This window comes from Vanessa tameamea, chromosome 29 (genome assembly GCF_037043105.1).
Source record: "Vanessa tameamea isolate UH-Manoa-2023 chromosome 29, ilVanTame1 primary haplotype, whole genome shotgun sequence".
Taxonomy (NCBI): Eukaryota; Metazoa; Arthropoda; class Insecta; order Lepidoptera; family Nymphalidae; genus Vanessa; species Vanessa tameamea.
In genome coordinates this window covers 5555829-5571883 of record NC_087337.1, presented here as the reverse complement: position 1 = coordinate 5571883, position 16055 = coordinate 5555829, and the positions used below count along the sequence as shown (strand labels likewise).

General features: G+C 32.8%; 1 protein-coding gene across 3 annotated transcripts in view; it reads right to left on the bottom strand.

Moving 5' to 3' along the window:
• LOC113391469 (AT-rich interactive domain-containing protein 5B-like) overlaps positions 1-16055 on the bottom strand; it is an 81763-nt gene that overhangs the window by 35354 nt on the left and 30354 nt on the right. The window lies entirely within an intron of this gene.

Sequence of the window (16055 nt, the reverse complement as noted above, 5' to 3'; positions counted from 1 at the left end):
AGAAAATATAGGATTTTTTTTTTTTTGCATTAGTACATTTTGTTTAGATGTTACGTATTGTAAGTTAAACGGTGGCCGTACCGTCGAACGGTGAGTGAGCCAGTGTAATTAACGGACATTCTATGTTGCCCTGACAATGTAATATCGACGTGCTACGTATTATAATATATCTTACTTTGTATATAATACGTAATTAAAGTCATGAAACATTATATTTATTTATTATTGATGCTAGGAAGTTTTATGGATATATAAACTATGTTACTTGACTGCATCGGCTGTCTATTCAATTCCCGGGTCGGACCTATAGAAATTTGCCGCGGCGGCCTAGTGTCTAATAGCCTTTCCCTTGCCCCAGATAGCACGCGAAGGCGTTGATCCTAGACTGAATTCCAAGTCCAATCGGATTATGAGAGGAGCCTATAACATCCCGCAGACATGACAAGTCTCATTTGAAAATGAGGTCAGGACATTATAAAGCTATTTAAAGTCGCAGATTCAAATCCATTTGACAATATCGAATTTTAAAGAAAACATCTATTGGTTGAGGAAAAATGACAAGGATGTCTGTTTGTAAGCCACGTCTGTTTGTAAGCCACGTATCCGGCTCGCAGAGGACCAACGTGGCACACGTTACGATTATATCGCCCAAATCTTGAACTAATATTACCACAGAATTATAATGAATAAATTATTATAATTATAAACTATTTTATATAGATTTTATAATTTCGAATACAAAAATAGGACGAAACAACGTTAACCAATTAAAAAAAATAAAAAAAATACAAAATTATTTACAAAAACAAAACGAATTATTATTAGTAATACGATGCAAAGCGGCCAAGGACGGGCTCACTCGCGTCGAGAGAAAAACTTGAGCTCTTAAACGACTACGGCGAGAAGGTACGTAAAGCGTTCACATCGTCTGTACAGATTTGTATCAAAAATCTGTATTGATAATTTCGTGTACAGTCAAAAAAAAAAAACAAACAAAATATACTTCATCCAAGTAGGCTTTCATAAGTACTTTTGAATCGTAATTTTGCAGAAATGAAGGTACACCATCATCAAGGGGGTTGAACCGAAAGCCTCAAACACACACAGAAAGAGAACTATCCATGTTAAACTCTACAAACAAACACATCGACGGTACCTTATTAAATATAAACATTTCGTATCTTATCACGAAGTGAGTTTACTTTAGAAAGTATTACTTGTCTGCTTAATAGCGTAATCAGTCGCGCCCGACTTTGCGTGTATTGTTACTATGGTGTCTACGCACGGCGCTGTTGAGGCGAAAGCGCGTTCGTTTGTTTTGTCAGTTTGTCCTTTCGCTCTGTAACTGTGCAACGAGGTGATTTCTTGCAAAGATTATAAGAAAATTGACAAATTAATTTTTGGACTTGGATTTTGAAAAATATTTTACGCTGCTAACAGTAGAGTAAAAATAAAAATACGTGTGCGTCTCTGGACGGCCGACAGATGTGATAACTTAAAAAAAAAAAGTCTGTGCGAAATAGCGCTGTGGGTTGGAGTAAGAGAGGAGTTTGCCTATCGCTGCCGTATGGGTAAGAGAAACGCAAGCCAGACAGGCTGGCGCCCGTAACGCGTTACGTAACGAAGCAGTTGACCCTCCCATAAGAAGTTATCACTTCAAAAATACCAGTCTGTCAAAGTCTCACTACTGGCCTGAGGCGTCATCTCCCTTTTAAGGAGAAGTTTGTTAGCCTACTCAACCACGCTGCTCCAATGCGGGTTGGTGGATACACATGTGGCAGAATTTCATTGAAATGAAACACATGCAGGTTTCCTCACGATGTTTTCCATAACCGAGCACGAGATGAATTATAAACACAGATCAAGCACATGAAAACTCACCTATGCTCCACCTCGGCTCAACAGCAGAGTGAACTGTCAGACATCGTCACGTAAGGAAAAAACCGTTATGCACCCCCAAGCGTCTTTCCCTCTCTTTCTCTCTATGAATGTCTCTTTCATTTCAATTCATGTCATTTTTAATAACAATTTTATTTCTTTGCCATTTAATTATTCTCAAACGGTAATACACGGTTAAATATTCAATTGCACTTTTGTCATTGGTTTCAGGGCCGGATCCACCATATGGCTTTTTGGACTTCCGCCCGGGCCCCTTGGATTCAAGGGGCCCCAGCTAAGTCAAGTCAAAGTCGAAAATAGACGATAATGCGAAAGAATCCATAACTTTATTAAACTAAACAGATCGTACGGTTTGCAGCGCTGCGAGTCCTGCTATTAATCAAACCCATTCAATTAATTGAATTCAAGTCTACGTTCAGATATGTCTCAGGTGGGCACCTAAGTAGTGTTAGCCCAGGGCCCCCTAAACTTACGGTCCGGCCCTGATTGGTTTTATGACTTTGTGCGGTTTGACTCGCCTAAAGTTTTAGTATATAATACTTATACTAATATACGTATTATAAATACGAAAGTATTTCTGTCTGTCGCCTCTGCACACTTAAACCGTTGAACCTATTTAGACGAAATTTGTTACGGAGATAGTTTGTGTGCCTTGAAAGGACATGGGCATACTTTTTTAATTCACCCCTTTAGGGAGTAAAATGGGAGGTGATAAGCATTCTAGACTATTAACGTTACAAGAGTTATATTTACCTCATTTTAGTATATATATATATATATATATATATATATATATATATATATATATATATTATCTATACTAAATAATATATATTATTCAATAAACAGTCGTATACACGTTCTGTGAAATCGGTTAATACCATCAAATTAAGTTTCGTATCACAAACAGTTGCTACGGATCGATTATATAGATGGCGCCATGGGGGTGTTTATATCGTACGACATGACGTCGTGAGAAGCGTCGTGTGTGTGTGAGCACCTTAGAAACATGCCACTGCTGGGTTTAGACCTCTAGCCTCTATATAGTTCCTATTCCAATGGAAGTAGGATTAAAAACAATCAAACCTTAGATTTACGTATTTCATGCGATTCGGTAATAACTCAGCTATGTTGTGCACTACTAAGAGTTTATCATTAATATATATTTATTTATAATACGACACTGTTACACTTAACTACTTATATCCACTTTAATTTTACTTCCGAAATTCCGATAACAGTTTCGTCGACGTTCAAAACGCCATTTTTTCGCAAATCCATAGTGAATATCATAGACTAATCAAGAAATCTCGACCAATGTTGTTTATTTGGCTTTTCTCCTTTTATTTTGCGAGGTTTATCCAAACACTTGTAACTGTGATTAAAAAATGTCGCATCAATAAAAAAGTGCTCACGAAAGAGCTCATTTGCATTAAGTAGATTTTAATTTGGATATTTGAATAAAATAAAACGTTGCTATTGCGGATATATATAAATAAAAATAGTTAAAAAAAACCATATACTTTTTGAGTTAGAAACGTAACATAAAAAACATATTTAAATCATAAAAAAAAAAGATAAAAAAAACAATTACCGGTATTTTTTCACCTGAGTTTGTCTGGGTGGTATTTTTAAATGGGACCAAACGGGAAGTACACCCTTCCAAACAATAAAACATTTTCCCAAAGTTCTGATGTTAGAAACATTAAAAAAAAAACCGTTTTGGGAACCAACTTTACTTTGAAGTCTATTAAAAACATTGTTAACTTAATGTTATTAACAGTGGTTAGAAAGCGTGCATCTTAACGGATGATTTCGGGTTCAAATCCAGGTAGGCACCACTGAATTTTCATGTGCTTAATTTGTGTTTATAATTCATCTCATGCTCGGCGGTGAAGGAAAACATCGTGAGGAAACCTGCATGTGTCTAATTTCGACTAAATTCTGCCACATGCGTATCCACCAACCCGCATTGGAGCAGCGTAGTGGAATATGCTTCTGCAAACCTTCTCCAAAGAGAGAGGAGGCCTTAGACCAGCAGTGGGAAAATTACAGGCTGCTAATGTAAAATGCAGTTGTAATATTAATCGTATTACGTACGCAAATTCGACTTCATTTTTCATACTAATTGTTTTGTAATATTCTCTGTAAGTGATTTAAATGTAAATCTTTTGAGTAAATAAATTTCTCTAACCGTAATATTATTCGATGAATTAGAAAAAAAAATATTCTCGACCACGTAAATTACTTGAGCAAAATTTAATGAACTTACGAACGACTATAAATACAGCCATACCGGCGTGACGCCGTCCGCCATATTTATTTCTAATTACGTCACCACACTCGGGGCTGACATTCGTATGAATTAATTTAAACTTTTTGACCGAGATCAGTTGTAAAGTGTTATTATTTATAGTAATATTTTAAAGAGGAAACATCTGTTTGTTCGTAATCGATAAACTCTGAAACTACTGAACCGATTTTAGTAATACTCTTCGCCATTAGATAGATACTCTACCCAAACGTAACCTAGGTTAGAATTCAAATCAATTTTATTCAAGTAAACTTCACAATGAAACGTTTTTGAATCGTCGATATTTAAATACTACCACCGTTTCGGAAAGCAGCCTCCAGCGAGAAGAAACGGCAAGAAACTCGCATAGTTGCTCTTTTCAAATAAACAGATTCACAATGCTGTTTTTTTTACAATAATTACTGTCCTGTGATGGAACCCGAGCCTAAATGCAGGCGTTTTTTTTTCTAAAAAGTACTCTTTTAATGAATAATAAGACTTATTTATTAATTTAGTCTTAATACACTTTTTAAATTTCGTAAATGGTAAATTGGTTACATTTCCCGGTATCTTATTGTATATGCGTATACCGTTGCCCGAAAACGTTCTCTGTACCGTATGCGAACGGAAAGTAGGGGTTACAAGTTTATTCTTATTTCTTGTATTAATTGACTTGATAACAATTCAATTTCAAACTGAAATAATGGTATTTATACACTAGTCAGAATATACAATATTATAGTAACAAGCACTACCGAGCTGTATTATCTTCTATACTAATATTGTAAATGCGAAAGTAACTTCTGTCTGTCTGTTGCTCTTTCAAGGCCAAACTATTGAACCGAATTTGATGAAATTTGTTATGAAGCAAGCTTCATATAGACATAGGGTTTTGAAAAACCCTAAAACGCGAATAAAACCACGGGCAACAACTAGTCCTTTTATCAGTAACAAACTGAGTTCCCTGCGGGCGAAGTCCTTAGCCCTCTTAGTCTTTATATGTATAAACAAGTATTTTTTTTTTTATTTTATTAAGGACAACTTACAAAACATACACCATTTATAGGTTTTAAAATAAAGGTAATTACATGTTTAGCTGAGTGTTGTTTCAATTAAAAGTTATCACGGCTTGGTGAAGGACAGTTTTATCTAATCACCTAACACAACTTTTTTTTCTACTATGTTATACAAAAAAGGGGGAAAAAAAATTACTAACAACAATAATACAATATAAAAATGCAAATTCAATACGTATGTATTTAACTGAACTCCTCGTCCATTCAAAAACATAAAAACAACATCGAAATCGGTCCGACCGTTTGGAAAGAGTTCAGATACAGACACACGTATATAAGATCTAAGATACGATGCGAGTAAAGGGCGGTACGGAGGGGGGGGGGCACGACGTCATAACAGAGCGTCTTGCATTTTGCCGTAACGCTATACGAGTCTATTTTACCCCCGAGGCGCGCCGATAGAAGTTTCACAACAATAATAAACTAATTATGATTCTTAGATATATACACATAATTACCAAACTGATAGACAACGTCACAGCATTACTTTCATTAACGTCGCAATCGGTTAAAACGATAGGCAATCGAACTAATTAAAAAATTCAAATTCAAATTTCGAACGATAAATCGGTTCTATCTTTAAAAGTGTAATCCGTGAACGTTGGCAGCCCTGTTCTGTGTCGCTGTCAAATAATTGCTGAATTCGGGCGACGTGGAGTCGAATCGTAATCGAAGTATTTCAAAATTTTAAATTGAATATATTTTTTTGTTCTTTTTTTAAATTTGATTTTGTTTTCTTAATTGATTCTTTAAATAATTATATATTAAGTCGTTTTAATCTGTATTAACCGATTTCTAAATGTACTTAATATAACAAAGGATACGAACATGGACACTACAACAATAGGATTTGGACACTGTTATTTTTTTTTTTAAATTATAAACTTTTTTTATAAGACTATAAATGGATGAAATATTGTAAATTTCACCGGCGTTCTTATATCTACCACGCAATCGTGTCATTGACCTCGTAAAGTTATCGGTGAATATTTCATTTCTTATTTTATGATACAACAGTAATTTCGACACTAGTACTCTCATCCCGATTTCGTTCGAGATAACGATTAAATATTAAAAAAAAAAAAAAATCAAATTAATAATACTTTTGTTGATAAAACGAAATATTAATTAGGCTTATTGACAAACGATAAGAGACGTCGTAATTGTTTTTCTTCTGTATTTAATACCATCCAATATCGATCATTGTTACTTTAAAAAAGATTAATTTAAAAAAAAAATACCGATGAGTATTGATTTGTAGTGCTTTAATAGTTTTTCTATGTCAATTAACAAATGAATAAATCTATTGTCGTGTCTGACCGTTTATACTCGTCATCTTTACGTCTACGCTACTGATATAGTGACACTTGAAACGTGACATGATTAAGTTTAATGAGTAATATAATTACAGTTCATTTAACAGCATTAATTTGACATTTAAATTATAAAAAAATATATATTAATTATTTTCCGCGTTTCATGAAGTAAAAGTACATTAATAATAAAATTAATTAAAATAACACCCATAAGTTAAGATACAAATAAATAAATACAGTAAATCAGTGCGTGTTTAATACAAATATAAATAAAAGTTAATACATTAGTTTGAGGAGCGCTGCTCGACGCAGCTTATCGCTGCGGACATTAAAAAAGGTATTCACATCGTTCGACTTACAAAATATCATTATTATTACTTTGTTGGACGGTCGCGAACAAAAGTTGAATATTTTAAAATTAATGCGGAGACACTTATGTATAAAGGACTTGAATTTGATTAGTACTTAGTTGTATGTTAGATATAATACATCATACATTCGTTATTTTTCAGTTTTAATTCATTACCTGTACTTCCTTACTAATATTATAAAGGCGGAAGTTTTTATGTATAGATCTGTTTTACTCTTTATCGTAAAAACTACTTAATTGATTGTGATGAAACTTTACAATAATATAGTTCATACATCAGGATTTATATACAGGGTTATTGGTAATTCAACGTGTTCGGTAGGCATGAATCTACAAAAAATAACTCTCCTTTCAGGGACCTCATCGTGAATAATTTGCGCAGGAGTATGGATAATGGTAAATGGTGGTGATGGAATCCTGCATTATGCACTGTAGACCATGTTGTGTGTGCTGTGCTTTGTTACAGAGAGTCGTGCGGCGAAAGTGTTTGTCGAAATGGTTAGAGTGTTTCATCGATAAATTCTTATCCTCTAAGTAATTAACAACATGGACTGGGAGTCTTTCGACACAATTTGCCGTCTCTGAACACTACCAGTTTCCCGGATTCGCTTATTATAAACTGATACATCCGGTAGCCGGTGAAGAGGAAACCGACGCGAATAAACTTGCATTGGTTAAGTATGTATTAAACTTATTTATTATAAACTTATTCAAAGAGCGAATTTAAGTTTTGTTCGAATACGAATTTCCACCAGCGTCCTTTGTGGTCATCTTATTTCGGTTGTTTTAAAATAAGTTCCTAGTTGTTATACATTTTTGGAGAGCTGATAAAACGGTTATGTTTTTAAAATAATCTGCAGGACAAGTTTCATAACGATTTTTTTTGTTTTTAGGGCATTTTTGTGGAAAAAAAATTGAAATAATATCTTTTTCCGTCTCGCATTTTTAAATTTGGAACGATAATTATTGTTTTAATATTGACAAATAACCAGTGTTCGTTTTTCGTTTTTATAAATCAGAAGAAAAAAAATAGATTTTAATTGATGCTTTTTTTAAAATAAATTTTTGACTTATTTTGAAAAAATCTAAAAAACGTGATAACTCAAAAATGGTTCACTTTTGCATTATGCATATGGGGGTTAAAATTATTGCAAATAATCACCCCTATCACCTCCTAACGGGAATACGTCGAATTATCAATAACCCTGTATATACTGTGTACATAATACTGACCACCAACCACTAAAACGAGAGCGACGTCACAGGTAAAAACTAGTATTAACTATATTGCAAATATGTGTCGAAAATCGTTAGGAATGTTATTGAAATTTAATGCATTACGATGTATAGGCTATGGGGGTCATATTTTATACACACTTAATAAATTCAAATAAATATGCTACGTATACAATAATAAAGATAGTATGCTATTTTGTCATTATATACATATTTAAACCTAGAAGAAGGCAAGAAATAAGACGGTATCTACACACTCACGTCAGAATGCTACACACTTTCATCGTGATGCGTAACGACTCGTATATCTCGCGTAACATAGTACATGAATACATAATATATACTATTATTTAAAAGAATATAATCGATAGAAACTAAACTATTTAACATTTCATTTCGTCTGTACCGCTCGTTTCGTTATCAGTTATTTACACAGAGCGAACCCACGATAAGATATACATATACGACAACTCGTCAATAAGGACGATTTGGTTTCGCTTCTATTATATATCGAATTTTATATTTTTACAACATAATTATATACAAACAATACTAATCATTAAGTCAGCACAAAAAATGTCTAAATATTTATTGATTATGTTACCGCAATATTTATATATTTAATAATAAAATAAACAAATTATAATCAGAGTCCATTCTTTCGAAACATATATATGAACACTGATATACACATTCCTTCCATTAGTACAAACGCATCAATCAAGTAATTTAAAAATATGATAATTACTAAAAACACCCATTAACGTAATGTTTCCTTGCAAGTTAACCGTGTCTTTATCATTCCTTACCATTAAAATTTATAAATATTATCAGTTTTATTTATTACAATTGAATGTGTAATTAAATACATCACAATTGATGTGTTATCAGCTCATAAGAGTCACTAGATACTTTTTTACCACGTTCTCGGTACAATCTACATTCCGAATCGGTTGTAACTTCGTTTAATTAATACTGTAAATTAATAATAAAAAAATAATGGATAAGCCCACTTGGATAAAGTATATTTTTATGTTTTAAGCATCAACGTTTATAGAACGCGTCTGTTATTATCGACATAATATTGACAAATACGGAACGTGTTCTAATACGGTTTACATAATAAGACCGTTTGTCAAAGAATAAGAATACATATTTAAACGTATAATAACGTTGTCCTATTCAAACACTATGCGGCAAGGTTTGTTAATTATAAATATTAAATCGCTTTTGATATAACATTATCTTTGATATTAACTATTGAACATGTCAACAAAAAGCTAATTAAAAACATTTCATTATAAAAAAGAAGATTTTTTTTTTAAATAAATATATTTTTTTATGGTACATTATTCGTAAATAATAAAAAAAAAAGATTAAAATAACTCATTACACGACTCCATGCATTCTTGTTCATAAGGTTTGAGCGCATCGCAGCAAATGTATTGTATACCCAGTTGAACAATCTTGATCTTTTATTATTTTTATTTTTCATACTTCCTTAAAAGAAAATTGTTTCGACAACGTTCTAAGCAACGTTTATTGAATTTCAGTTACGACATTTTGTTTGCTTATCGCAATATACGTTTTATTAGAATTAAAATCATATTGCACTAAGTAACTAGAAATATGAACATAGTACACATATATCTCAAAGTAAAATATATGTAATTTATATATAGCGTTATTATTTAACTAAGAGTATATTTTTAAATATTTATTTAGTTCTTAAATGTATCAAAAGATGTCGTGGTTCACTTTATTCGTTTCAAATCACGCATATTTTTGTCAAAGGAAATAGTATTATACTAATAATACAAATTAATAAACTGTCATTGTCTTGGGAACGAGTGATGTTCAACTCGGTAAACTTTAACCTGGGTGAAACTATTGCTAAAGAAATAGATTACCTGATTGAATCCACTACAAAATGTATAATTGTATAGAAAGTTTTAATAACGTCTTAAGAATGGTCACGTTATATATTTTTTTAAGAACATAATATAAACTGTTCATGTTAACACATATATCATATTAAACAATGTTATTCACATAATGCGATAAGTTATCTAAACTTCAGGTACAATCGTGCTCGTAAGAATATAGATGAAAAATACTGCGGTTTCGGTCGCAGAGATAATCTTCATCTTATACTTAGTTGTATCATTACTATAGTTCTTTAAGATTTGAAATAAAATTACTACGTAATATGGAACTTAAATAATCTCACTAATATTATAAATGGGAAAGTAAGTCTGTTTGTCACGCTAGTAACCCAAAAATCCCACACAAGCAAGCGAAGGCGCGGGCGGAAACTATATATTACAATAAAAACATTACATACATGTTTTTATGAGTAGACCAATTAACATATACCAAAAATACTTATCATGCATAGATTTTGATATATATATATACATATATATATATATATATATATATATATATCCACGTTTACTAACATCATTATTTACAAAAGTTTAAATATACTTCTGTGAATTCCCGTCGCGGTTGTAAAATAGATAACTAAAAATAATACAATTTTATCGGAGTGTCATCTGTAACATCTCAATCAATCACAGAGGTCAATAATAGCTGCGTGTCCTATCATGATGTAACGAATCCAACAGCACACTGGATGTAGACCGCGACTTCGTTCGTATATTAAATTGATGATTTTTATCAATTACTTAAAATGTAATGATGACATTTTTTGGTTAAGGCGTACGGTACATTGCTCAGATGTACGGAATAACAAGCATTTATATTTATTAATATGTACATATATGATAAATTATATAACTAACAGTTAACCTCTAAAGTTAAAGACGACAAACGCGTTTTATGTGATTCAAGGTCGAAACTAAACTAACATTTGGAAAATGTACCAAAATTGATATTTCCTTTTATATCACGTGAAAAGCTTTATACAAAAAATTACGGTGATAAACATATGATAGGTCAGCGTATCTTTAGTAACAGCAAAGACTTGACAATTACAATTGATTTCATAAGTACATAATACATATAATAAGAAATAATATCTGCATGTTCGTAGTGTGATATTTCAACGTTTCATAGGTTAAGTGATTCGAAAATATCAAATAATTTACACATCAAGCCTCCTCTTTATTTGTAAATAAAATATAGACACGCCATATAGTACATCGATGGTATTCTGCAAGAAAAGTTTACGCAAATGCCAACTAAAACTGTACATTTGTTCAAATCAATCAAATTTACACGACATAAACGGAATTAAAACATAAATATTTGTTATATTACAGAACAAATAGAAGCGTAAAGCGCACAGAGTAACGAATTAAAGAAACTTGCTTCATCTTATGTGACACTCGCGGTATGTTAATAGGTTATAGTCATTAATCTGCTGTCGATTATATATTTGGCAAGCTACCAGTTTTATACGGAGCACTTGTCAAGATGTGTATCCACAGCCAAGGGCGAACCGCTTCTATGACATATTACTCTCAATTATCAAACAAAATTACAGGTATATATCAAATTTGAAAATTCGTCAAATTAATTTATCACGAACAGACGACCGGACGACCTAGTAACAATGGTAAAGATATCAAGTCCTCGACGTTAGTACTTAACTTTCGAGTGTAATGCTTCTATATTGAATAAATGAACTTGAGTTTTAGTTAACAATTTGTCACACTTCACTGACTGAGAAGCCTGATGTAAATGTTTTGCTATTTTATTATTGTCAAAGTCATAGTCTTTATTCAAGAAACAGTTATTGTACACATACTTATTTATCAACAGTAATATTCCAATTCTGGAAGAAAACTAAGACCTGAAAAGAAACGACGAAAAAAACTCAGTTAGATTATTACTTTTTTGTTCATTTTTGTATTTGAAACAGCTTGAAGGCGACCATTTCATAGACAAGCTGTATTATAATCTAAAACGCCATTAGTTTTATATTTTCCTTTAGCATCAAAGGATATTATAAAATAGACGTTCCTCTACTGTATATCCAATAAATTAATCTTTAATATTACTCAGTACAGTAAATAATTGTCTGTTTTTAAAAACCAATTATGTATAATAATACTTTGAAGCGACGAAACAAAAATAATAACTGCAAACGTGTATCTCAACAAAGCATAAACCGATGCCAAATTTTGCTATTTTGGCGAATAACAGAATACATTAATTGGATTATTTCTTTGGCCGTGATATTAATAAACTAAAATAAAATCAAAATGTCCGCTTAAAATCTTCTAAGGTTTTATAATAACACAAAAACGTATAAATTGTTAATTGAAATTTAAATGCCAGAAAATAAATTAAAAAACCCAAAAATGGATAAGTACCAAGACGAGTTATTCACCGTATAGTCCCATAACGTACTACACAATTACTTGAAAAGACATACATTTAATATTCAACTTTGTGTCCTAAGTGATAAGATACGATTTCAGTTCAACATGTAGCGATTGTGTTGTGGCGTGGTACGAGTTCAGAATAAATATTTGTATTTTGTATATTTTTTTGAATTTCGAAAATTAAAATTAAAGCGTTTTAATAAAACTTCGATTGGTTACGTACTGCTGAATTCCAATAACAGATTACCTTGAATCTATTATCGGGCCGGTTAGACAACACTGTCGAGATAGTTCCGTGATCGAATACACGATGTTAATTTTAAGTATCGGAGAATTTACGATCAAAATATCATAATAGTTTACTTACTTAACGAATTACTTTGAAACCTAACGTGTCACCATAACTTAACTTCAATGAAATATTTAAAATTGCTAATAGTTTTTATGATGCGCGCCCATTGAAAACTACACGGTGAAGTTGCTCGCAAGTCAATGAACTGTCGAGTCGCTCGAAATAGACAACTTCACGCCTTAACTTATTTTACAATGTTTATTTTATTAAACATTTAAATTGTGATAGTTTAAATTTTTAATATAAGTGGTGAAAAAAAAAGTAATTAAAGATTATTTATCATAATAATACTTATTATTTTATTGTTACTAATGATTTTCATTCAATTAATCTATATTTTTAATTACGCCGAGAAATTAGAACTTCCCTGGTACATAATGAATATTTAAATTCACATTTTCCGCCGTTGCAAGATTAAATCATTTGAGTAACATGACGCAAGTAGTGAGTTCAAATTATTAATATCTAAAAAAAACTTTAGCATACAAGCATAAGCAGCCTGTAAATTTCCCACTGCTGGGCTAAGGCCTCCTCTACATCTGAGGAGAAGGTTTGGAGCATATTCCATCACGCTGCTCCAATGGGGGTTTGTGGAATACACATGTGGCAGAATTTCGTTGAAATTAGACACATGCAGGTTTCCTCACGATGTTTTCCTTCACCGCCGAGCACGAGACGCATTATAAACACAAATTAAACACATGAAAATTCAGTGGTGCTCATTAAAACTTTTAAAATATATTTTAGTATTAAAATTAATAAAATCGCTTGTATCTTATGACTCGCACCGCACACTCAGTAATTTCATCCATGAAATAGTTGGCGTTACCAAATAGGGCTTAGAGCGGGACGGCGCAGCGAGCGCAAGCGAGACGGCGCTATTCGTAGAAACTCAGGGATTTTTGAGGTTTTAGAAGGTTTTTTTTTTGTAACATTCGCGCCCGTGTCTTTGTTTGCATATAATTTTTTTTTTTAATCTTTATTTTAAACAGTTCGTGTTTTTCTACTATTGTCTATACTAATATTATAAATACAAAAGTAGGTAACTGTCTGTCTGTAACGTTTTTACATTTGGTATCAAGCAAGTTTGAAACCCAAGGAAGGACATGTAGCCTATTCCAATGGAAGTAGGAAAAAAGATAAACAAACCTTAGAGTTACGTATTTCTTGCGATTTAATAACTCAGCTATGTTGTGCACCACTAAGAGTTTATGATTAATATATCTCTATTTATAATACGACACTGTTACACTTAACTACTTATTTCCACTTAACTTTTACTTCCGATATTCCGATAACAGTTTCATCGACGTTCAAACGCCATTTTTTCGCAAATTCACAGTGAATATCACAGATTAACCAAGCTCTCGATTAACAATTATGAAATAATTAATTTTATATAATTTTTTCAAACAGAAATACTTAGTTTAGTTGTGTTCCCGTTTGGAGGGCGGGCGAGTGTACCTACGGGCACAAGGGACGTGACGTCTTCGTTTCCAATGTTGGAAGCGCATTGGCGACGCTAGGGTTGGTTAATATTTCTTACAGCGCCAATATTTATGGTGACAATCCCTTCGCATCAGGTTGCCCCATTTGCTAGTAAACTTAACTCGTTTAAGTCTACTAATTAAAATGTTTACATTAAATATATAACCGATACTCGATTAATATATATATGTGTGTGTAGGTATATATAGTCAAAGATATTTAAGCGTCAATAACGCAACGGTTAAAAAGTCGCAGTATCGATTCTGGGGCCATTGTCGTCCCCCTAACACAAATGATAACCTTAAAAGGAGAGGCAAATAGGTATATTATTAATTCCTTAATTATTTTGGTGCATTGCAACTATCCATTTATTGTAAGGAAAAATCAAAGCTGCCATTCGTTTAAGGAACTACAAAGACCAGACGAGAACCAGCGAATTTAAGTCATCGGTTTTTAGATATTGATCAACGATCTCATTTTTATTTTAAGAGCCGAGATGGCCCAGTGGTTAGAACGCGTGCATCTTAACCGATGATTTCGGGTTCAAACCCAGGCAGGCACCACTGAATTTTCATGTGCTTAATTTGTGTTTATAATTCATCTCGTGCTCGGCGGTGAAGGAAAACATCGTGAGGAAACCTGCATGTGTCTAATTTCAACGAAATTCTGCCACATGTGTATTCCACCAACCCGCATTGGAGCAGCGTGGTGGAATATGCTCCATACCTTCTCCTCAAAGGGAGAGGAGGCCTTAGCCCAGCAGTGGGAAATTTACAGGCTGTTTATGTTATGTTATGATCTCATTTAAGTTTAACTTTTAATTTTAGTTTAATCGTTATTTAACAACAACAGTTTACGATGAAATTCGCTGGTCTGATTTCAACCCCTTATGTTAACATATTCATACACTACAAGTTACACGAATAACATAATTTTTTAAATATAATTTAATATATTCACCATATCAAGCAACACGCAAGTTTTAAATATATTATGAAGCTGATAAAGCTGATGATAGAGCTGCCATCACGTAAAGAAAAGGTTTATCTTTTCATAGACAAAGGCATTAGGTGTACAGCCTAATATATAGGACGTGGAGACGGAAATCGTGGTCTTCCCGAAATAAATAAATATTGGACAACATCACATACATTACTCTGATCCCAATGTAAGTAGCTAAAGCACTCGTGTTATGGAAAATCAGACGTAACGACGGTACCGCAAGCACCCAGACCCAAGACAACATAGACAACTAATGAACTTTTTCTACATCGACTCGGCCGGGAATCGAACCCGGGACCTCAGAGTGGCGTACCCATGAAAACCGGTGTACACACAACTCGACCACGGAGGTCGTCATATGTAGGCATTCCTTGATAACAAAAAAATGGGAGGGTATCCACTGAGATCCCCTGTTGTAACTTACGTATATATTACAACCCTTAATGTGAACATAGCCACACACACGAAAATATACATAGCACTTAGATAAAGTTTTCAGCTTTCAGTTTTCAGTAATGTCTGTGTTAGTCGTTGAAGACCACAATAACTCAAGGTTCGGTTCGTATCTGCAACTTTTACATCAATATGACACCCCTGAGGGCACATCTTAAGTATGAGATCATTATTATCTTGAGAAATGAACATCAATCAGAATCACAACCCCACCC